General features: G+C 27.8%; 2 protein-coding genes across 6 annotated transcripts in view; one reads left to right on the top strand and one right to left on the bottom strand.

Moving 5' to 3' along the window:
- LOC127280221 (gamma-tubulin complex component 4-like) overlaps window positions 1-17,079 on the bottom strand; it is a 62,037-nt gene that overhangs the window by 37,420 nt on the left and 7,538 nt on the right. The gene's annotated exons all lie outside the window — the stretch shown is intronic.
- The window catches only part of LOC127280218 (uncharacterized), a 32,210-nt gene continuing 30,634 nt past the window's right edge, over window positions 15,504-17,079 (top strand). For 2 of the 5 annotated variants that reach the window (XM_051303112.1, XM_051303116.1), the window contains exon 1: window positions 15,510-15,841. The gene's annotated coding sequence lies outside the window, so the exon portion shown is untranslated. Of the gene's footprint in view, window positions 15,842-17,079 lie in introns of all 5 variants that reach the window. The other 3 variants (XM_051303117.1, XM_051303115.1, XM_051303114.1) reach the window with 3 other exon arrangements.

The following is a 17,079-nucleotide window of genomic DNA, read 5'->3' as shown; positions in this document are numbered from 1 at the left end:
GCACCTAGTAAAGAGATAACTACAGAAAAATTTGGTTTATCAATGCAACGAAATTTTTTTTGTCAACAAAATTTTGGTTGTCCCAATCTTACTTTAATTGGCACAAGCAAACTTTGGTTAAGGCAACAAAATTCCTTTATTGTTCCAATTTGATTGTGTCAAATTTTGGTTGTGCCAACTAATGCCTATAATTGTGATAACCTTTTGTTTATTGCAATAAAAAATATTGCACGTATATTAAACGAAATTTTTTTTGTCAACTTCTTATTTCTCAGTGTATAATAAAATAAAAATTAAATGGTTTAAATAAATTGTTTAACAAAACAAGTCTCGACTAATAATTAACTTTTCAAACACTATTCGTAAATTAAAAATTTATAAACCGAATTTGAATATGTATTTTATTATTAGCAAAAATCGAAATAAATTATTATACTTGTGAATAGTTCTATATAAAAAGGGTTATTCAGCACGGTTCAATGCAATTTTTTTTTCTCGTTTTTTGATGAAAAAAAAATAATATAAAAAATGTTTTCAAAAGTTGTTACAAATATAAATGGCATGCACAATGTGCAACATGTAATTTTATTCCACGTGGTCAGCAGTGACCTGGTATGGATCGATAGCGTGAAATTATCCCTTTTGTTGAAAGAAAATAACTGCCCTACTTTGCATAAAACTTTTTTTTTTTGATCACATTTACCAGTTTTATGGAATAAATATTCCATGGAAGTAAAGAAGAAGACGAAGTTTACATTCTTTTTTGTCACAAAAAGAAAACAAATCCAATCTTACAGATTTTGAGATACAAATATTTTTCACGTGGTATACATACATTTTTTAAATATTTTTTTTGACCGGAAATAAATTTTAAAATATTGGGGAATTTTGGTTAATTTATTTTTTAAATCAATAAAAGTCATATGGGGGGTTAGAAATTTTCTCTCTCTCTATTATGACAGGCGGAAAAGGGAACTTTTTTTTCTACAAATGTCTGTATGGCAAATAAACGTAATCTCAAATCTAGATCGATACGATCGTTATCGTAAATTTACATTCGAGTTCAACGACTTTATCACGACAAAAGTTCGAACAATTTTCGTATAAAATGGACTTTTTCTCCCACAGGAAATGCACATTATTCCCTTTTCCTCTGCGGGATGATGACATTCACAGAAAAAAATCCAATGAAAAATCGTTTCAACTTTTGTCTGTTTTTCTTTTTTTTTGTTCAAATATTTAAAATAAAAATTTAACTAAAATATTAAAAATATTTAATTTTTCAGTTAAATTTTTATTTGAAATATTTGAACAAAATTATTGAAAAACATAAAAAAGGTTCAAAAAAAAAAACCAGTAGTGAAAATATATTTATTCAATATTAAAATTATTTCTATAGAAAAAAAAAAATTGCAAACGGATAAAATATGCATAACCTTGATAAATATATAGCATACCTAAGTATTTAAATTCCATAGGGTTTGTATTTTCACGGACACTGATTTTACGACCAGTGTTCAACCGTTATCAGAATTACATATTCATGGGGAATTTCGTAAGTTACATCACGATAGTCCAATGGTGGTATATATATATTGAATCTACGCAGGTGGTAATAATTTCTGATTCACATAACATATAAGGGGGTTCAAAATTTAATTAAAATTCGAGGGTGGTTCCGCTATCAAAAAAATCAACCCCCAAAAAAACTTTTGACAATTTCCGCTTTTCTAATACAGTTGTTTATTATTAAACACAAGAGTTTACATATGAAACTTTTTTTAAAAAAATATCTTTTTATATTATTATAAATTTTTAAAAATCCGAGCATTATAAATAAATTTTTAATATTGACAATTTACGAATAAGATATAGAAATGAAATATATATAAAGGAAGAAGACAAGAAAACAAAAGGAGGAAATAAAATTGAAGATAATAAAGAAATGAGTATAAAGGGAAAATATAAATTTTAGGGACTTGTTAGAGAGTTTTATTGAAGAATAAAGTCGTTGAATGTCGAAAGAGATTTAGGATCGGGGATTTTTTTTTTGGCAGTGTTTCAATTCGGAGACAATCGACGGCACCCTTCTTTATAGGTTTGAATCGTCGATCCTTGGAAAGAAATTTTTGAAGAGACCTTCGTCAGGGGAACATATTAAAAAAAAAACCGTTATCCCTATTTGGATTGCACAGTATTTGAACTTGCGATTTTCATTCTTAAAAAACTGTTACCAAAATTTTCCCAACACTATAAAAACTAAAAAATTCTCAACTCAATAAAAAATTATATTTCCTCAAGTCAAAGATTTGAAAAATTCATTTAAATTTTACAATTAGAAGAAAGATTGTAAAAATTCTATTCACCTTTAGAAAGAGAAAAAAAAATCGTAATTTATCTCCTAAAAACCAAGGTTGACAAAGGACATCCGCTGAGGCGAATCGAGAGATTTTTTTTTCACCCCTTTCCGTAATGGTTGAATTTTTTTCCACAAAAAGTACCTCAAGGTGCTAATCTCTTGTTTCTTATGGCTCATTGAGAATCTAAGTCGAAAAAGTACGACCCATAAAAAAAAGAGTTTACACTATTTTTCTTATGATATAATAAAAAAAAAGCACTAATTTCGAAAGATGAACACGCATCGGCTTAGAAGTAATATGACGATTATATGATTTCTCTCGAGTGAGTAATTCTCTCTCCCTTCGTATTTAGAAACTAATAAATAAATTCGAGCCCCTTGACACACTAGACAGATATATGTTTATATTTACTACATGACAGAATTCTAAATTTTTTTCAATTTTTCATCGAAAATTAAAAATAATTTTGAAATAACAATTAAGAAAATAAAAACTGATTTTTTTATGAATTAATATATGATCGTCATTTACAATGAACATGAGAATAAAATTGCAAAGTAAACACCTTTTCAAACCTCCCTTTCGCCCTTTTTGATAATAATTACATTAACAAAGTTTGGGGAAGAATATAATATTAATAAAAATAAATGTATAAAGTTTCTCGAAAGATTACAAACGCACATATACACGAGGCAAGAAAAAAAAAAAAAAAAAAAAAAAATAAGTGAAAAAAATTACAAAGCACTTGGAGTTTAAGGCAAGCATTTTTAACAATGTGAATACACGTTTTCATGCAAAATTCTCATGTTACAGAAAGTTAGTCGGTGTACAATAATAATTTATTCGTGATTCTTTTTTTTGGCAGTCGTATAAAAGAGGGCATATGTTTTGAAGAAAAAGAAATACCTGTTCTCCCCCTTTCGTATTTTAAAAACCAAGTCTCTGAGAACCAACAGAACCCTCGAATAAAATTTTGTATTAGAAAAGCTAACGAGATGAACGACAAACAATAAACAATGGATTTATATTTAAAAAATGTTGACAGCTTAATCGCGTATATATTTATACAAAATATTATTTTCAATTTACCTATATCATTTTTTTTTAAAATATAAATTATATACAATAATTGGCGAATAAATAGTACTTTCAATATTTTTGCCTATCATTGAAAAAACAATTTATTCAAATAATTTTTGTAACCATCATTAAATTAAATAAACTGTATTTGAATAATTTGAAATAAATTTCATTTAATTGAATCAAATAATTTGTTTCATTTTTTGTTATACGAAATTTATGATATTGAAGGTTTCAGTACAATAAGAAAAAAAAAACTATTTTTACGAGACGCAACGGTTCGGTTGAGTGAAAATCAGATTTGTTCCGTAAAAAAAGGAAAAAAAGTGTTTCGACCCCTCCCCTATTTTGTACTGTGAAAACCAAAGTTGATTGTTTTTCTAACGAGATGAAAAGCAAATAGAAAAACTTCTTTGAGGAGTTTTCTTCACCTTTCAACAAATCCTATACAGTCAAACTTGAAATTGTGAAACAAACATGGGAATTCATTTTTTTTTTTTGTGACACTAACAACCCTGCATCGTGTTTAGGAACCGCAAGGACAATTTTTAGAAAGAACAAGAAGCTTGAGGGAAAAAAAAATTGGCAGATGTAACCAAAAAAAAAAAAAAATTCTTTACAATTACCTTTTTTAAAAATTTTTCACAAATATTTCCATTCAATTTCAAGTAATTATGAATTAAGAAAAAATAGGGGTTAAGAAATAGGAATTTCAAATTTTTGCTGAGAGTATGGAAAATAATTGACGATTCAAAATCTTTTAATGAGAGGATTTTCGGTGGCAGATGCTATCTATATATATATATATACTATTTCAAATATTAGAATCGTTATAGTTTCTAGTTGGATTCTCCTTTATTTATTTTTTTTTCTCTTTTGAGATTCACTTCCAACGATCCGCATTCGAACAATTCAGAAACCGGGGTGCTCTAATTTAGCCGAGGAAAAAAAAAAAAATTTACCCAAAAAAAAGCAGTAATCCGTCAAACTAAAATTTTTTTGCCCCAATTTTTTTTTGGCTATCGTTAAACTGTTACCTTATTATTATAAAGAAATTAAGAAATATAGCAAAAAAAAAAACCCCGAAAAAATCTAAAGATGAGAAAATTAATTTTTATTAAATTTTTAATTTTATTTTCTAATTATTTATTACTGAAATAATAAAAAAATTTCAAAGAAATTATTTTATTTTTCAACAATAATAAATTAATATTAATAATTTATAATTATACTTCACAAAAAATTGAGAATTAAAAAAAAACAGGGACCTAAAAATCCGATGATATGTCACGATATATAAGTAATTTAGAACATCAGTTAACCCTACTGATGATCGATGACAAATTTGATACATATTTAAAAAAAAAAAAAAAAAAAAAAAACATTGGGGTGGATTTTCTACTAATCGCAAAAACAGATTCTTTATTTTTCAACTTTTTTTCTCGATTTTCGTTCATCATTCATCTTTTTTTTTTATATATATAAAATAGCATATTTTTTTACTTCGTATTTAAAACCAAATTATATTCTTTTTTTTCAATATTACACTGAACCCCCAAAATTTTTTTTTCGAAAATTTCCCCTTTATAATATTCAATAAGGAGATTATAAATTTTAAATAGACGCATTTTTTTCAAAAATAATAAACAGCACGTTTTTCTATTCTCACGAAAAAGAACAAAATCAAAACAAATCTCAAAACTTTGGACATTTTTTTTTTTTTTGAAATTGTTTGCATTTTGTTCTTTTTTTTCGTAAAATAATGATAATGATAACAATAACAATAACAATAACAATAACAATAATAATAATAAAATTATAATATGATATGTTAATTAGATTTGTTACTATTAATTAAATTATTAATTAAATTAAAGGGCAGGTTTGTAATTTGCATGAGAGAAATATGAACTTAGGTGTTCCTATATACAAGAGGAACTTTAGGTAGTTGCAATATATGTAGAACACCGATTCACTAAACTAATTATAAGTTATTGTTTTCATGGGAGCAGTTTATTCGTCCCTTTTCTTGCTGAAATATGTAAGTTTTACTTGAAAATACCGAAGGTACCCCCCTCTCGTTAAATTTAATTTCCGTTACACAAGGGAGCAACTTCCGGTTGACAAGCGCCATCCCAAAGATGTTTTTCATTTTTTATATGCATTTTGTAAACTATATATATATATACATATATTATACTCCTATCTCAACTCGCGTAATTATTTGTCTCCGATTATACAAAAAATAATGTTTGTTCATTATTCTTATTTTTAACTAACCACATCGCTTCTTTATTAATCACTTCCTTTTTTTGTTAATAATTTTATATTTATTCATCTTTTCTATATAAATTAAATGATTTCCTTCAGTATTTTTCCCATTATAAAATTGTTTTTTATATTTAAAAAAAAAAAAATTAGCATTTATGTTAATTATTATAAAATATTAGTTGATTATAATTTTTTTCTATTATATAATTAAGTAAAAATTATTTTTTTTATTATTATAATTAATTAAATAGTATTATTATAGTAACACAAATAGCACGTAAGTTTGCGGCAAGTTTGCTGTGCAAGCTTGTCGCAAGATTGCCACAAACTATGGCAAGCTTACTCGTCAATGTTGCTGCAAACTTGCCGCGTAAGGTTGCATTAACATTGCACTTACACAGAAAATTAAAAGGCATTAAAATAATAAGCGTTGCAGCTTATTTTAATACCTTATAATTTTTTGTGTACTTGCTGCAAACTTGCATGGAAAGCTTGTAGCAAGGTTGGTGCAAGATTGCCAAATAACCTTGCTTTAAACGTAAAATTTTTTCTGTTGAAATGTTTTTAATTTATATAATAAAAATTAGACGAAACATAAAAAAAAAATTTTTAGATTCAAAGTAAGGTTATTTGGCAACCTTGCACTAACCTTGCTACAAGCTTACTGTGCAAGGTTGGCAATATTGCGCGGCAAGTTTGCCGCAAGGTTACATGGCAAGTTTGCCACAAAATTATGTGCTATTTGGGAATAATTAAAAAAATGAAAATTATAGTAATAATAATCAAAATAGTATAATTGTCTATTAATATATATATATTGTCATATATATAATAATGTAAAAGCGATATAGCGCTTCTTTTTTTTAATACGGGTGAAGGTCAAGTGACATCCGTTGTGTCATTAAAAAGGAGATAATTAGCGGTTAGAGAGAAAAAAAAAATTACCGGGTACCCTCTTTTTATATATTATTTTTCGATATAAAAGCCGTTTGCAATTACACATGTCATTTACATGCGGGTCGCGTGCGGCTCACTTTTATTACCATCTTGTGCTCTGCGGGACTTGTAAATAATAAGTTTTTGTATAACCGCTGGCTGCGAGGCCTCAAACGCACAGCCTCCCTCGTTTCTATATGTACACACATACATATATATAATGTACGTATGTGTACATAAAAATGACACACAAACAAAAACCTCGATTGTCGATAGCCACTCGTTCAACTTCTCTCTCTCTCTCTCTTTCCAAACCACATGAATTCACACTTTTATAATATTCCCCGTGTACGTGTACGTATAAGTGCAGCTGTCCCGCATATTCCAGACTTTGGAAAAACGGACAGGATCAATTTCTATTTTCACTGATCCTTCAATATTAGAATATCCATTTTAGCAAATTCAAATTTTTTCAAGACGCGCTTCTTCTTATTCTTTTTCTATGCTTCCGTTATATATACTTTAAAAATTTCAATAGGCTTTTCTTAGCTCTTTATAAGATTCAATATTTATTCTTTTGTTGTATCTTCAAAATTTTTGACTTGTATACACATTGTAGAAAATTGTGTCCATCTCTCGCAATTTTAGGGGACAAAATTTCAAAAATATTAACTAAATTATAATTTGTTATATTAAAATGATTATCACTGAAAAAAATTTATTTGATTCAATTAATTGATTAACTATTATTAAATGTAATTTTGTATAAAATTTTCACCTGGAACAGCGATAAGTTTCACTGAAACAGCAATATATGTTTCACTAAAACAGCGAAAGTTTTCCTTATTCTAGAGAAACATATCGCTGTTCCAGATAAAGATTTTTTTTTAATCAAATAATTATTATTTGAGATGGTATTTGTTTCAAATACAGAAATTATTATTGGTCCAAATAAAGTTTACGTAATTTAAATATAAAAATTATTTGGTTCAAGTAAATTTTATTTGGTAATAGTTAAGTAATCGATTATTTGAATGAAATAAATTTTTTCGTATCAAATATAAAAAAAAATATATTGAAAAAAATTGCCCAACAAAAAAAGTAAATAAAATAAGAAAATTTCATTAATAAAATTTTCCCGTTTTTACCAGGCGTGAAGTAAAAATAAAAAAAAAATATCTTTAATCCAAAGGCAAATAAACAAAAATCAGTAAGAAAAAAAAAATGACTGTTTAGATCCTTACTGATAGGTTTTCTTTCAATTTTCTTAAAATCCGACTTTAATCTTAGGCGTTAACGGAACGAATGGACTCCACACGATCTTTTTAAACCCACGCAAAGGAAAATATTTGCTTTTACAATATGTATACAGAAAAAAGCCACTGGCTAAAAAAGAATCAAATATAAAAAAAAAATGATCCAAGGATCCAAATTGATTTTTGAATATTAAAAAAAAATTACTGTGATTTTTCACTTTTGGCGGGTGAATTCATTTTTTATAATTCGTTTTGGACTTGCATCTGTGTCTACACTTTTTTAATTTTTTTTTGATAATTTGAATCAAATAAAATTTTTATTAGTATTTTATTTAAAGGTTTTTTTTTTTATTTATTTTTACTTTCGCATTTAGTTTTTTTATATACGTTTTTATCCCATAGAGATAATAATCTTTTTGCAAGATCATAAAGTTTCGATTTATAGTATTTTTGAAATAAAATTGATAGGCATTGAGAAGGGCTTATAAAGATAAAAGAAAAGTCGCGACGCGTCAGGTAAATCCCAAAGGATTTTTTTTTATCCTTTCCTCTTGACCTTTCACCTTTTACAATAAGTAAAATGCTTGCGTCATGAATTATTTTGAAAAATGATTGCAATTCACCTTGAGCTTCTGAAGGCGTGTTCACTTCGTTTATCACACTCGATTAATCGGATCCTTTCGAGAAAGGGGTATTATATAGAAAGGATTCTCTCGAATCAAATATATCGATTACCGCGCTTTTATACGTCCTATTTAATGAAATATTTCATTACGTCTCATGAATTTAATTTTCAATTTAAAAAAAAGATCCCTCTTTCAAAATTAAGAGTTACAACTTCATAAAAAAAAATTTGCTAAAAAATTATTTTATTAGAACGAATCACCTAAAATTTTCAAAAAAAAGGTGTACAAACTTCTTTTTGTATATCTATGCGAAAAGCGATTATGTATATAGGGGAAAAAACGGATCATGTAAATATTTATTCTCGAGATTAGAATTGTTGGACAACTTGTATATGATTTCTACCCGCCTTATTTTCATCATTAATTTTCAAAATCGTCGGAAATCTAATGATTTTTTTTTTCTCGCGCTCTTTCGTTTAGAGGGCGTGATATAACACGCGATCAACAGAGCATTTTGACATAATCTCGGTATAAAGAAAAATTAATGAATCCCCTTGACCACGGTTCATGTATAAGCGCGTGCATCACACCCATCATAAGGTAGTGTAGGTCGGGAGGCAGTTTTTTTTTTTGACACTTACAAATCGTCTTAGAGAGTAGATCTCGCGCGTCAATCTGTCAAAATGAGAGAATGTCTCCTTATTCTTTTCAGTGAACGCACTTTAACGATCAAGTCTAAAGGAAAGATGAAAAAAAAATCTAAATCCGATACATTTCACCATTGGCATTATGAATATCGATTTTTTGACGACCACCATCTGTTCATTTCAAAAAGTGTGCCTCGTTCGCAAATGTTTGAGTATGTGTGTGTGTAAATTTCTATTAAACTGACTTTCAAAACGATTAAGTTTTATTTAAACTTTTCAATTAAACAAATTTTCATTTTAACATAATTTATATGTAACAAAATTTTTACATTCAGAAAAAATTAATTTAAAACAACCAAATAAATGCAGGTAACCAAACTTTTGGTTAAATCAACCAAAGGTTTATTTGGCTCCAACAAATTCTTTCTTCGATCGAAAAAAATGAACCAAATGTTTATTTATAGATTAAATGAATATTTAATTTATTAAATGAATTTGAATCAAAAAAAATAATTATTTAAATCAAACAAAATACTTAAAAGAACCCCAGATAGCTTGCAGCAACCTTGCGGCAAGCTTGCCGCGCAATATTGCCAACCTTACACGGCAAACTTGCGGCAAGCTTCCTACGTAATATTACCAACCTTGCACGGCAAACTTGCCACAAGCTTCAAATGTCCCACCTGACCGAAAACTTGCATGGTGAGCTTACCGAAAGACTGCAATGTCAGGTTACTGCAAGATTGGACAATAAGATTATCGCAAGATTGCTCAGTAAGCTTGCACGGTAAGATTGTAGCAAGGTTGGTGCAAGGTTGCCAAATAACCTTACTTTTAACCTAAAAAAAATTTTTCTATAATGTTTCGTATAATTTATATAATTTTATTATATTTTATATAATTTTATTATATTTTATATAATTTTATTATATTTTATATAATTTTATTATATAAATTAGACGAAACATTATAGAAAAAAATTTTTTAGGTTCAAAGTAAGGTTATGTGGCAACCTTGCACCAACCTTACTACAAGCTTACAGTGCAAGCTTACCGTGCAAGCTTACTTTGCAATCTTGCGATAATCTTATTGTGCAATCTTTCGGTAAGCTTACCATGCAAGCTTAGATCAGGTGGAACATTTGAATCTTGCAGTAAACTTACCGAAAGATTGCCGTGCAAGGTTGGTAATATTGCGCGGGAAGCTTGCAGCAAGCTTACGGCTATTATCATATAAATATTTACTTGACCTAAATAATTTTTATTTAAATTAAATAGAAAATTTTTAAGAACATGCTAAAACCAACATTTAGTGTATAGAATTAGAAATTTTCAAAATTATTATCTAACAATAATTTTCTATAAATGTAGCGCAAATGTAAAATCAATTAGATATAAAAGTTAATTAATCAAAAATCCCTTATACGGATAACTAATCGTAAAGTATATGTGAATAAAATTGTGTATGTGAGAGTGAGTGGTCGCGTGCGGGGGAGTAGCCCTAAGGATTTATTTCCTATATGCGGCAGTTTTGGTTAAATGTCTTCAAAAGGACCTCACCCTACTCGGGAAACTTAACGGCCGAAAGATTAGCGGATGTCAGTCTCGGAGAAAAATTTTTGATCTTCAAGGTCGATATACTATACATATATATATATAGATTGCCTATTTCAGTAATAGGGGGAGAGAATATTGCGGGCAGGAGGTCTAATAATTTTTCTCTCTTCCGCTCAAATTTCATCGGCCTTGTTCGCTTCCGATTTTTCGATTTCTCAACAAAAGCTAACAAATTGGGTGCGTGCGGGTGTGAAGAATTTTTACATTGAAATTTTCTCTCTCCTGGAAATAAATGATTGTATCGTTCTTTTTTTTTTCTTTATATATATATAGAAAAGAAAAACTCGAAGAAGAAGAAGATATCGAATCAAAAGTCGTCTTTCAATATTTTCCAATTTCTTTCAATTCTACCCTGCGGGACGACGATTATTGCTAATCGATTTTATACTTGAATAAACATCTAAGAAACGATTTTACAAGGCAAATTATAATCTCTTGATGTTTTTATATATACATTTAAGAATAATTTTTCCAAATTTGACGTAATTTGTATTAATGATCATTTTGGATATTTTTTTTTTGAAATTAAATTTCTATTTCTTTTCTATTAGTAAGAAAAAATTGTATTATAATTTGAAAATCAAATTTCAATTAGTGAGAATTCGTTCATTAATTTAAATTAGTTAACAAATTCTCACTAATTAAAATTTAGATCTAAAGGTATATATATGAAATATAATAAATAAATAATATTAAAGGAAATTTTTTAAAACAAATTTTTTTTTTCCTTAAAAAGTTGAATTTTAATTTTTAGGGTATCAAATTTCTGGTGAACTCTCTACCATTAATATGAGTCTCCTTTACCATTATTATTTTCGATAAAGACTGGAGTTTAGTCCAACACAAAGGCATTTGAATTTGGCCCACTTTGAGCGGTGGTGCAACAACCATTTTTCATAAATCCATTCATACAGTCACCCCCGAATTCGTTTAACCCTTTCACCTCGAATTTACCTCAATTCAACTCAATTCACACGCCAATCGTTCATCCAAACCAAAATCTACAGATTTGACAACTGGCAAACATCCCATTCTACTATTCCATTAAAACCATTTTTTTACATTTTTTTTTTTTTTTGCTTCAATAAACAAATAACGTTTACTATACAAAAATTATTATATTATTTAATAAATAAATTGAAAAATTCCATTTTTGCTTTAAAATTAATATTTGAAACGAATAATAAAATAAATAATAATCAATAATACTTATATATTATATAAAATTTAATTCCAAAAAGTTAAAGGATTTTTTGAAAAATGAAATGTCAAAATTTTCCTAGTTTTAAACAAATATCCGGAGCTTTAAAATTTTTGTGTCTCAGTATATATATTTAAAAAGTAACAATTTTCACACATTTGGGGAAAACCTGAATAAACTTCTTAAATTTTAAGCTTCCCCTTCAAAATTGAAAAATGAGAACTTAATGGATTTTAAAATTTTCAAAATGTTTTCAATTTATTAAAAAATAAATAAAATAATAATTATTTAATAATAAATAATTTGTTTTGTTAGTTATTACATTAAACTAAACATTTAGAAAAAAAAAAAAAATTTCCCTCCAATTTGAAAAATATTTCATTTTCTCCGGTCAAAAAAAATAAAATAAATTTTACCGCCACTTTATCACTGTAATTTTTGAATCCGCCTCTGATAGACCTATCGACATTTTTCCTCTATTGAATTTTTCTGAATGAATGACAGCGAGCCATGCGACAAATTTTGTGGTTTGTAAACTTTAAGTGTTATAAAAAGAAAAAAAATGCTGGTCATCAGAAGCAATTTTTCGTCTAAACTGAGAAACATCTTGAGTTGCATTCTTAACAAAAGAGCTCAAAGAAAATGTATAGGATTGGCCCGCATTTTGATGGAATAAGAATAAGGATGGTCGACTTGTGGCGCGTGCTACTGACTCCTCAAGGATTTATTTCTTCCCTATGTAGGTATATGTATATATATATATATATATATATGTATAAGTTTCAAAGAAGGAATACAAAACCTATATATGGAGTTTCCTTCCTGTGGTATATAACCACCGGAAGATTTGCGTGTCGCATTTCAAAAGCCCGCACGACCTCTCTGTCACGCTTTTTATATTCACAATCCATACACAAATTTTCACTAGTAAAAAAAAAAAATTACCCAGCATCCACAAAAATAAAAAATTGACCCCTTCGCGTTGATTACGATTATTGCTTATATAAAAAATTTTACAACTGCCGATTCTTTGAGAATATAACAATAATAATAATAATAATAATAATAATAATAATATAATAAAAATAATAATAATAATAATATAATAAAAATGTAGGAAAAAAATAGGCTCACTATAGGTTTACTGTAGTCTTAAATAGGTCTAATAAAAGTCCGAAATAGTTTTAAAATAGGTACAAAGTAAATTTAGTTTAGGTTAAATATAGTTTCAAGTTAGGTGCAATGTAGATTCAAAGAAGGTCTAATAAAGGTTCAAAGTAGGTCCAATGTAGAGTCAAAGTAGAAGTAATATAGGTTCAATATAGGTTTAATATATCTAAGTTCAATAAATGTTCAAAGTAGATTCAACATAAATATTATATTGGTCAATGTAAGTTTAGTGTAGGTCAAATAAAATTTCAAATTAGGTCCAATGTAGGTTTAATGAAAAGTCAAAGTAGGTTCAATATAGGGTTAAAGTAGATCTAATTTAAGTAGGTTCAATCTAGGTTCAATGTAGAGTCAAGTAAGTCAAATATAGGTTTATTCAAGGTTCAATGTAGTGTTAAAGTAGTTCTAATATAGGTTCAATAAAGGTTCAAAGTAGGATTAATGTAGCGTCAAAGTAGGTCTAATATAGGTTCAATATAGGTTTAAAGTAGGTTCAACATAAATATTATATTGGACAAAATAGGTGTAAAACAGTAGTGTCTATGTAGAGCTAAAGTAGGTCTAATGTAGTTTAAATATAGGTTGAATGTAGGTACAATGAAGGTTCAAAGTAGGTTCTATATAGGGTTAAAATAGGTCTAATTAAAGTAGGTCCCATCTAGGTTCAATGTAGAGTTAAGTAGGTCAAATATAGGTTCAATATAGGTTTATTCAAGGTTCAATGTAGTATTAAAGTAGTTCTAATATAGGTTCAATAAAGGTTCAATAAAGTTTCATTAAAGGTTCAAAGTAGGTTTAATGTAGCGTCAAAATAGGCCCAATGTAGGTTTAATGAAGATTTAAAGTAGGTTCAACATAAATATTATACTGGACAAATTAGGTGTAAAACAGTAGTGTCTATGTAGAGCCAAAGTAGGTCGAATGTAGTTTAAATATAGGTTGAATGTTGGTACAATGAAGGTTCAAAGTAGGTTCTATATAAGGTCAAAATAGGTCTAATTAAATTAGGTTCCATCTAGGTTCAGTGTAGAGTCAAGTAGGTAAAATATAGGTTCAATAAAGGTTTATTCAAGATTCAATGTAGTATTAAAGTAGTTCTAATATAGGTTCAATGAAGGTTCAAAGTAGGATTAATGTAGCATAAAAGTAGGTCTAATATAGGTTCAATGAAGATTTAAAGTAGGTTCAACATAAATATTATATTGAACAAATTAGGTGTAAAATAGTAGTTTTTATATGTAGAGTCAAAGTAGGTCTAATGTAGTTTAAATATAGGTTGAATGTAGGTTCAATAAACGTTCAAATTAGGTTCATTTTAGGGTTAAAGTAGGTCTAATATAGGTTCAATGAAGGTTCAATGTAGGTTTAATGTAGAGTCAAAGTAGGTCAATAAAGGGTCATATAGTTTCAATTCAATTCGGTCACTTGTAAAAAAAAAAAGACAACATAAGTTACCCTAAAAAAGTGTAACAATTTTTTTTATGAAGCGTGATTCTTACTTTTTTGACTTTTTTTCGTATATGTATCTGTCTTAACATGTTTTTTAGCAGCTGACAGAGAAAACCACAAAGTTTCATTGTAAAAAAATATGTAATACAAAGTCACCCAATACCCTATTTTTTTTTTTTTTTAAATGGTTCTTTTAAATATAAAATTACAGTCTTTCTCATAACAATTTTGTGACATTTGCGGTTTACAGAGATCCGAATGTTTACTATGTTTAAAAAAGTTTTTTACTTTATATAATGGAACTTAAATTAATTACAAAAACTACTATTTTTTATTTACCATAATTTTCTTATTCAATTTCTATTAACCAAAATTTATTTGTTAAAAAATTTTAATTTAAAGAAATGTAAAGGGTTTTTTTTGTATACAATAAAATCAAAGAGATATATATTTTATCTATATGCGTCGCACATATGGAAAAATTTGTAAGTGCGTTAGAATAAAATTTATGTGATGTATAGAGTGGCCCCCCCTATTTCACCCTATTTATCTCTTTTGCTCTCATTTCCCATTTTTCCTAGACAGGCAGATGACATAGAGTCGCTCTTTTTCTATATATATGTGAATTTATGGAATTACCGGACAGTGTTGCAAAAAAAGGATATATATATATATGACAGTAGTCACCCACTATATATACGGGGCTATTGACTATTTACTGCACGTTCACCTGGGGTTGAGTGGAGTGCCTGAAAAGATCAGGTATGTATAGAAAAAGAGTGGGGAATCGCAATGACTCTAGTGCTGCACCCTTACGTTTATAGGTCCTTTCCTCTAACATATAAGGCCCCAGTCACTCACCCCTCCACATCAGTATCGAACTAACCGCTCGTTCGTTCGGTCGTTATATATATATTTTTCTCTTTCCCTTGTTATCGCACACGCGACACTTTATTTTTTCCTCCCAAAAAATTTATTTTTAACAAATTATTTTTCCATTTTTAAATATTTTATTTATTTTATTACTAATCAATAATTAATTTTGCAAAAAAAAAAAATTGAAGTTTTTGAACTTGTCTCTATTGACATTGTGACAATGATTATTATTGGTGGTAATGTGTTTAAAAGTGAAAAAAAAATTGTGAACTAAAAAAACTTAAAAATTGAAAAAAGGGATTTTTTTACATATGCCTGTTAGTAGCTGAGGAAGGAATTATTTTTTTGAAAAAGTGAGTAAAATTTTAAATCAAATATGTGTGTGTGGTGTAAAATGTGACTTTTATTTTGTAAGTGACGAGAATCAAGTGGAAGGATAATACTTTTTGAAATTAAATAATAAGAACTGTATAGCAAGCATTTAATCTGCGATTATTTTTTGTCGTTCCTAAAAACGCGGTAGAGTTATTCAAAAACCGGTTTTCCTGAAAGGTCTAGACCTTAGGTTGGCGGTTCTAAAATCGTTTTCGTTTTTGTCTCAAGAAAGAAAGAGAGAGAGAGAAAGAGAGAAACTTCCATTCTCTAAATTGGAGTCAAACCTTTTCTATTTTTAACCAAGGAAACTATTTTTCGATTACAGTAAAACCTCTTTATATAAGCGAATGTCATTTTTGCAATTTCATTTTTCTCAAAAAATTTATAATAATAAATAAATAGAAAATTTGTGATTGAATGAATTCAATTGTAATTGAATATTTTCAATTACAATTTAAAATGTATGTGAAGTATAATTAGAATGTGATTCTCGAGGATTTATGGAGGGATTGAATGTTCATGTAGGGGGTGAGACATACAATATAACCCGATGAAAGGCAATATAAATAATCGTTTGTACGTGCGAGAATATATAAGGAAATCGATCATATATATATGGCGAGTATAAAAAAATATAAGAGTCATTAACCCTCGCAATTGCAAAAATAAAATAGAGGTTTTCGTATGAGCGCCTATAGTTAATAAATTATACTTTAAAGTATTGTATTAACCCTCTCTCTATATTGCAAAACTAAAGGGGGAATTTCCTGCCCACAATCGCACAACGAATCAACCTCGGGGGTTACTGGTTATGAGGTGTACATTATATTTTTCTTTTTTTTAATGTTCATAAATTTTTTTTTAAAACCCAAAATTACGTTCTTTTCTAAATACAATGTATACATTTATCTTCTATCAGCGAGCGAAAATTGGTGTCATCACACACCTTACCCTTTTTAATATTTTTACAGTTGAACCTTTATTATAATTGGACTTTTTTGAAACTTCAAAAACAATTTATTTTCATAAAATAATTTATTAGCATTAAATATACTGCGTTATTTTTATTAAATAATTTAGTTTACTTGAATTAATAAAATAAATTTATTTGTAATAAATATACAGTAGAACCTTGATATAAAAAATAAATCACGCATATATTTTACAAACATTTGTCATATCAAAGAATTAAAATTTTTTTCCATACTTCAAAAAT

The sequence above is a fragment of the Leptopilina boulardi genome, unplaced genomic scaffold (assembly GCF_019393585.1).
Source record: "Leptopilina boulardi isolate dan_hultmark-lab unplaced genomic scaffold, ZJU_Lbou_2.1 LbouV2_229, whole genome shotgun sequence".
NCBI classification, from domain to species: domain Eukaryota; kingdom Metazoa; phylum Arthropoda; class Insecta; order Hymenoptera; family Figitidae; genus Leptopilina; species Leptopilina boulardi.
The sequence above is the reverse complement of the archived record's forward strand: the minus strand, read 5'-3'. Positions and strand labels throughout refer to the sequence as shown.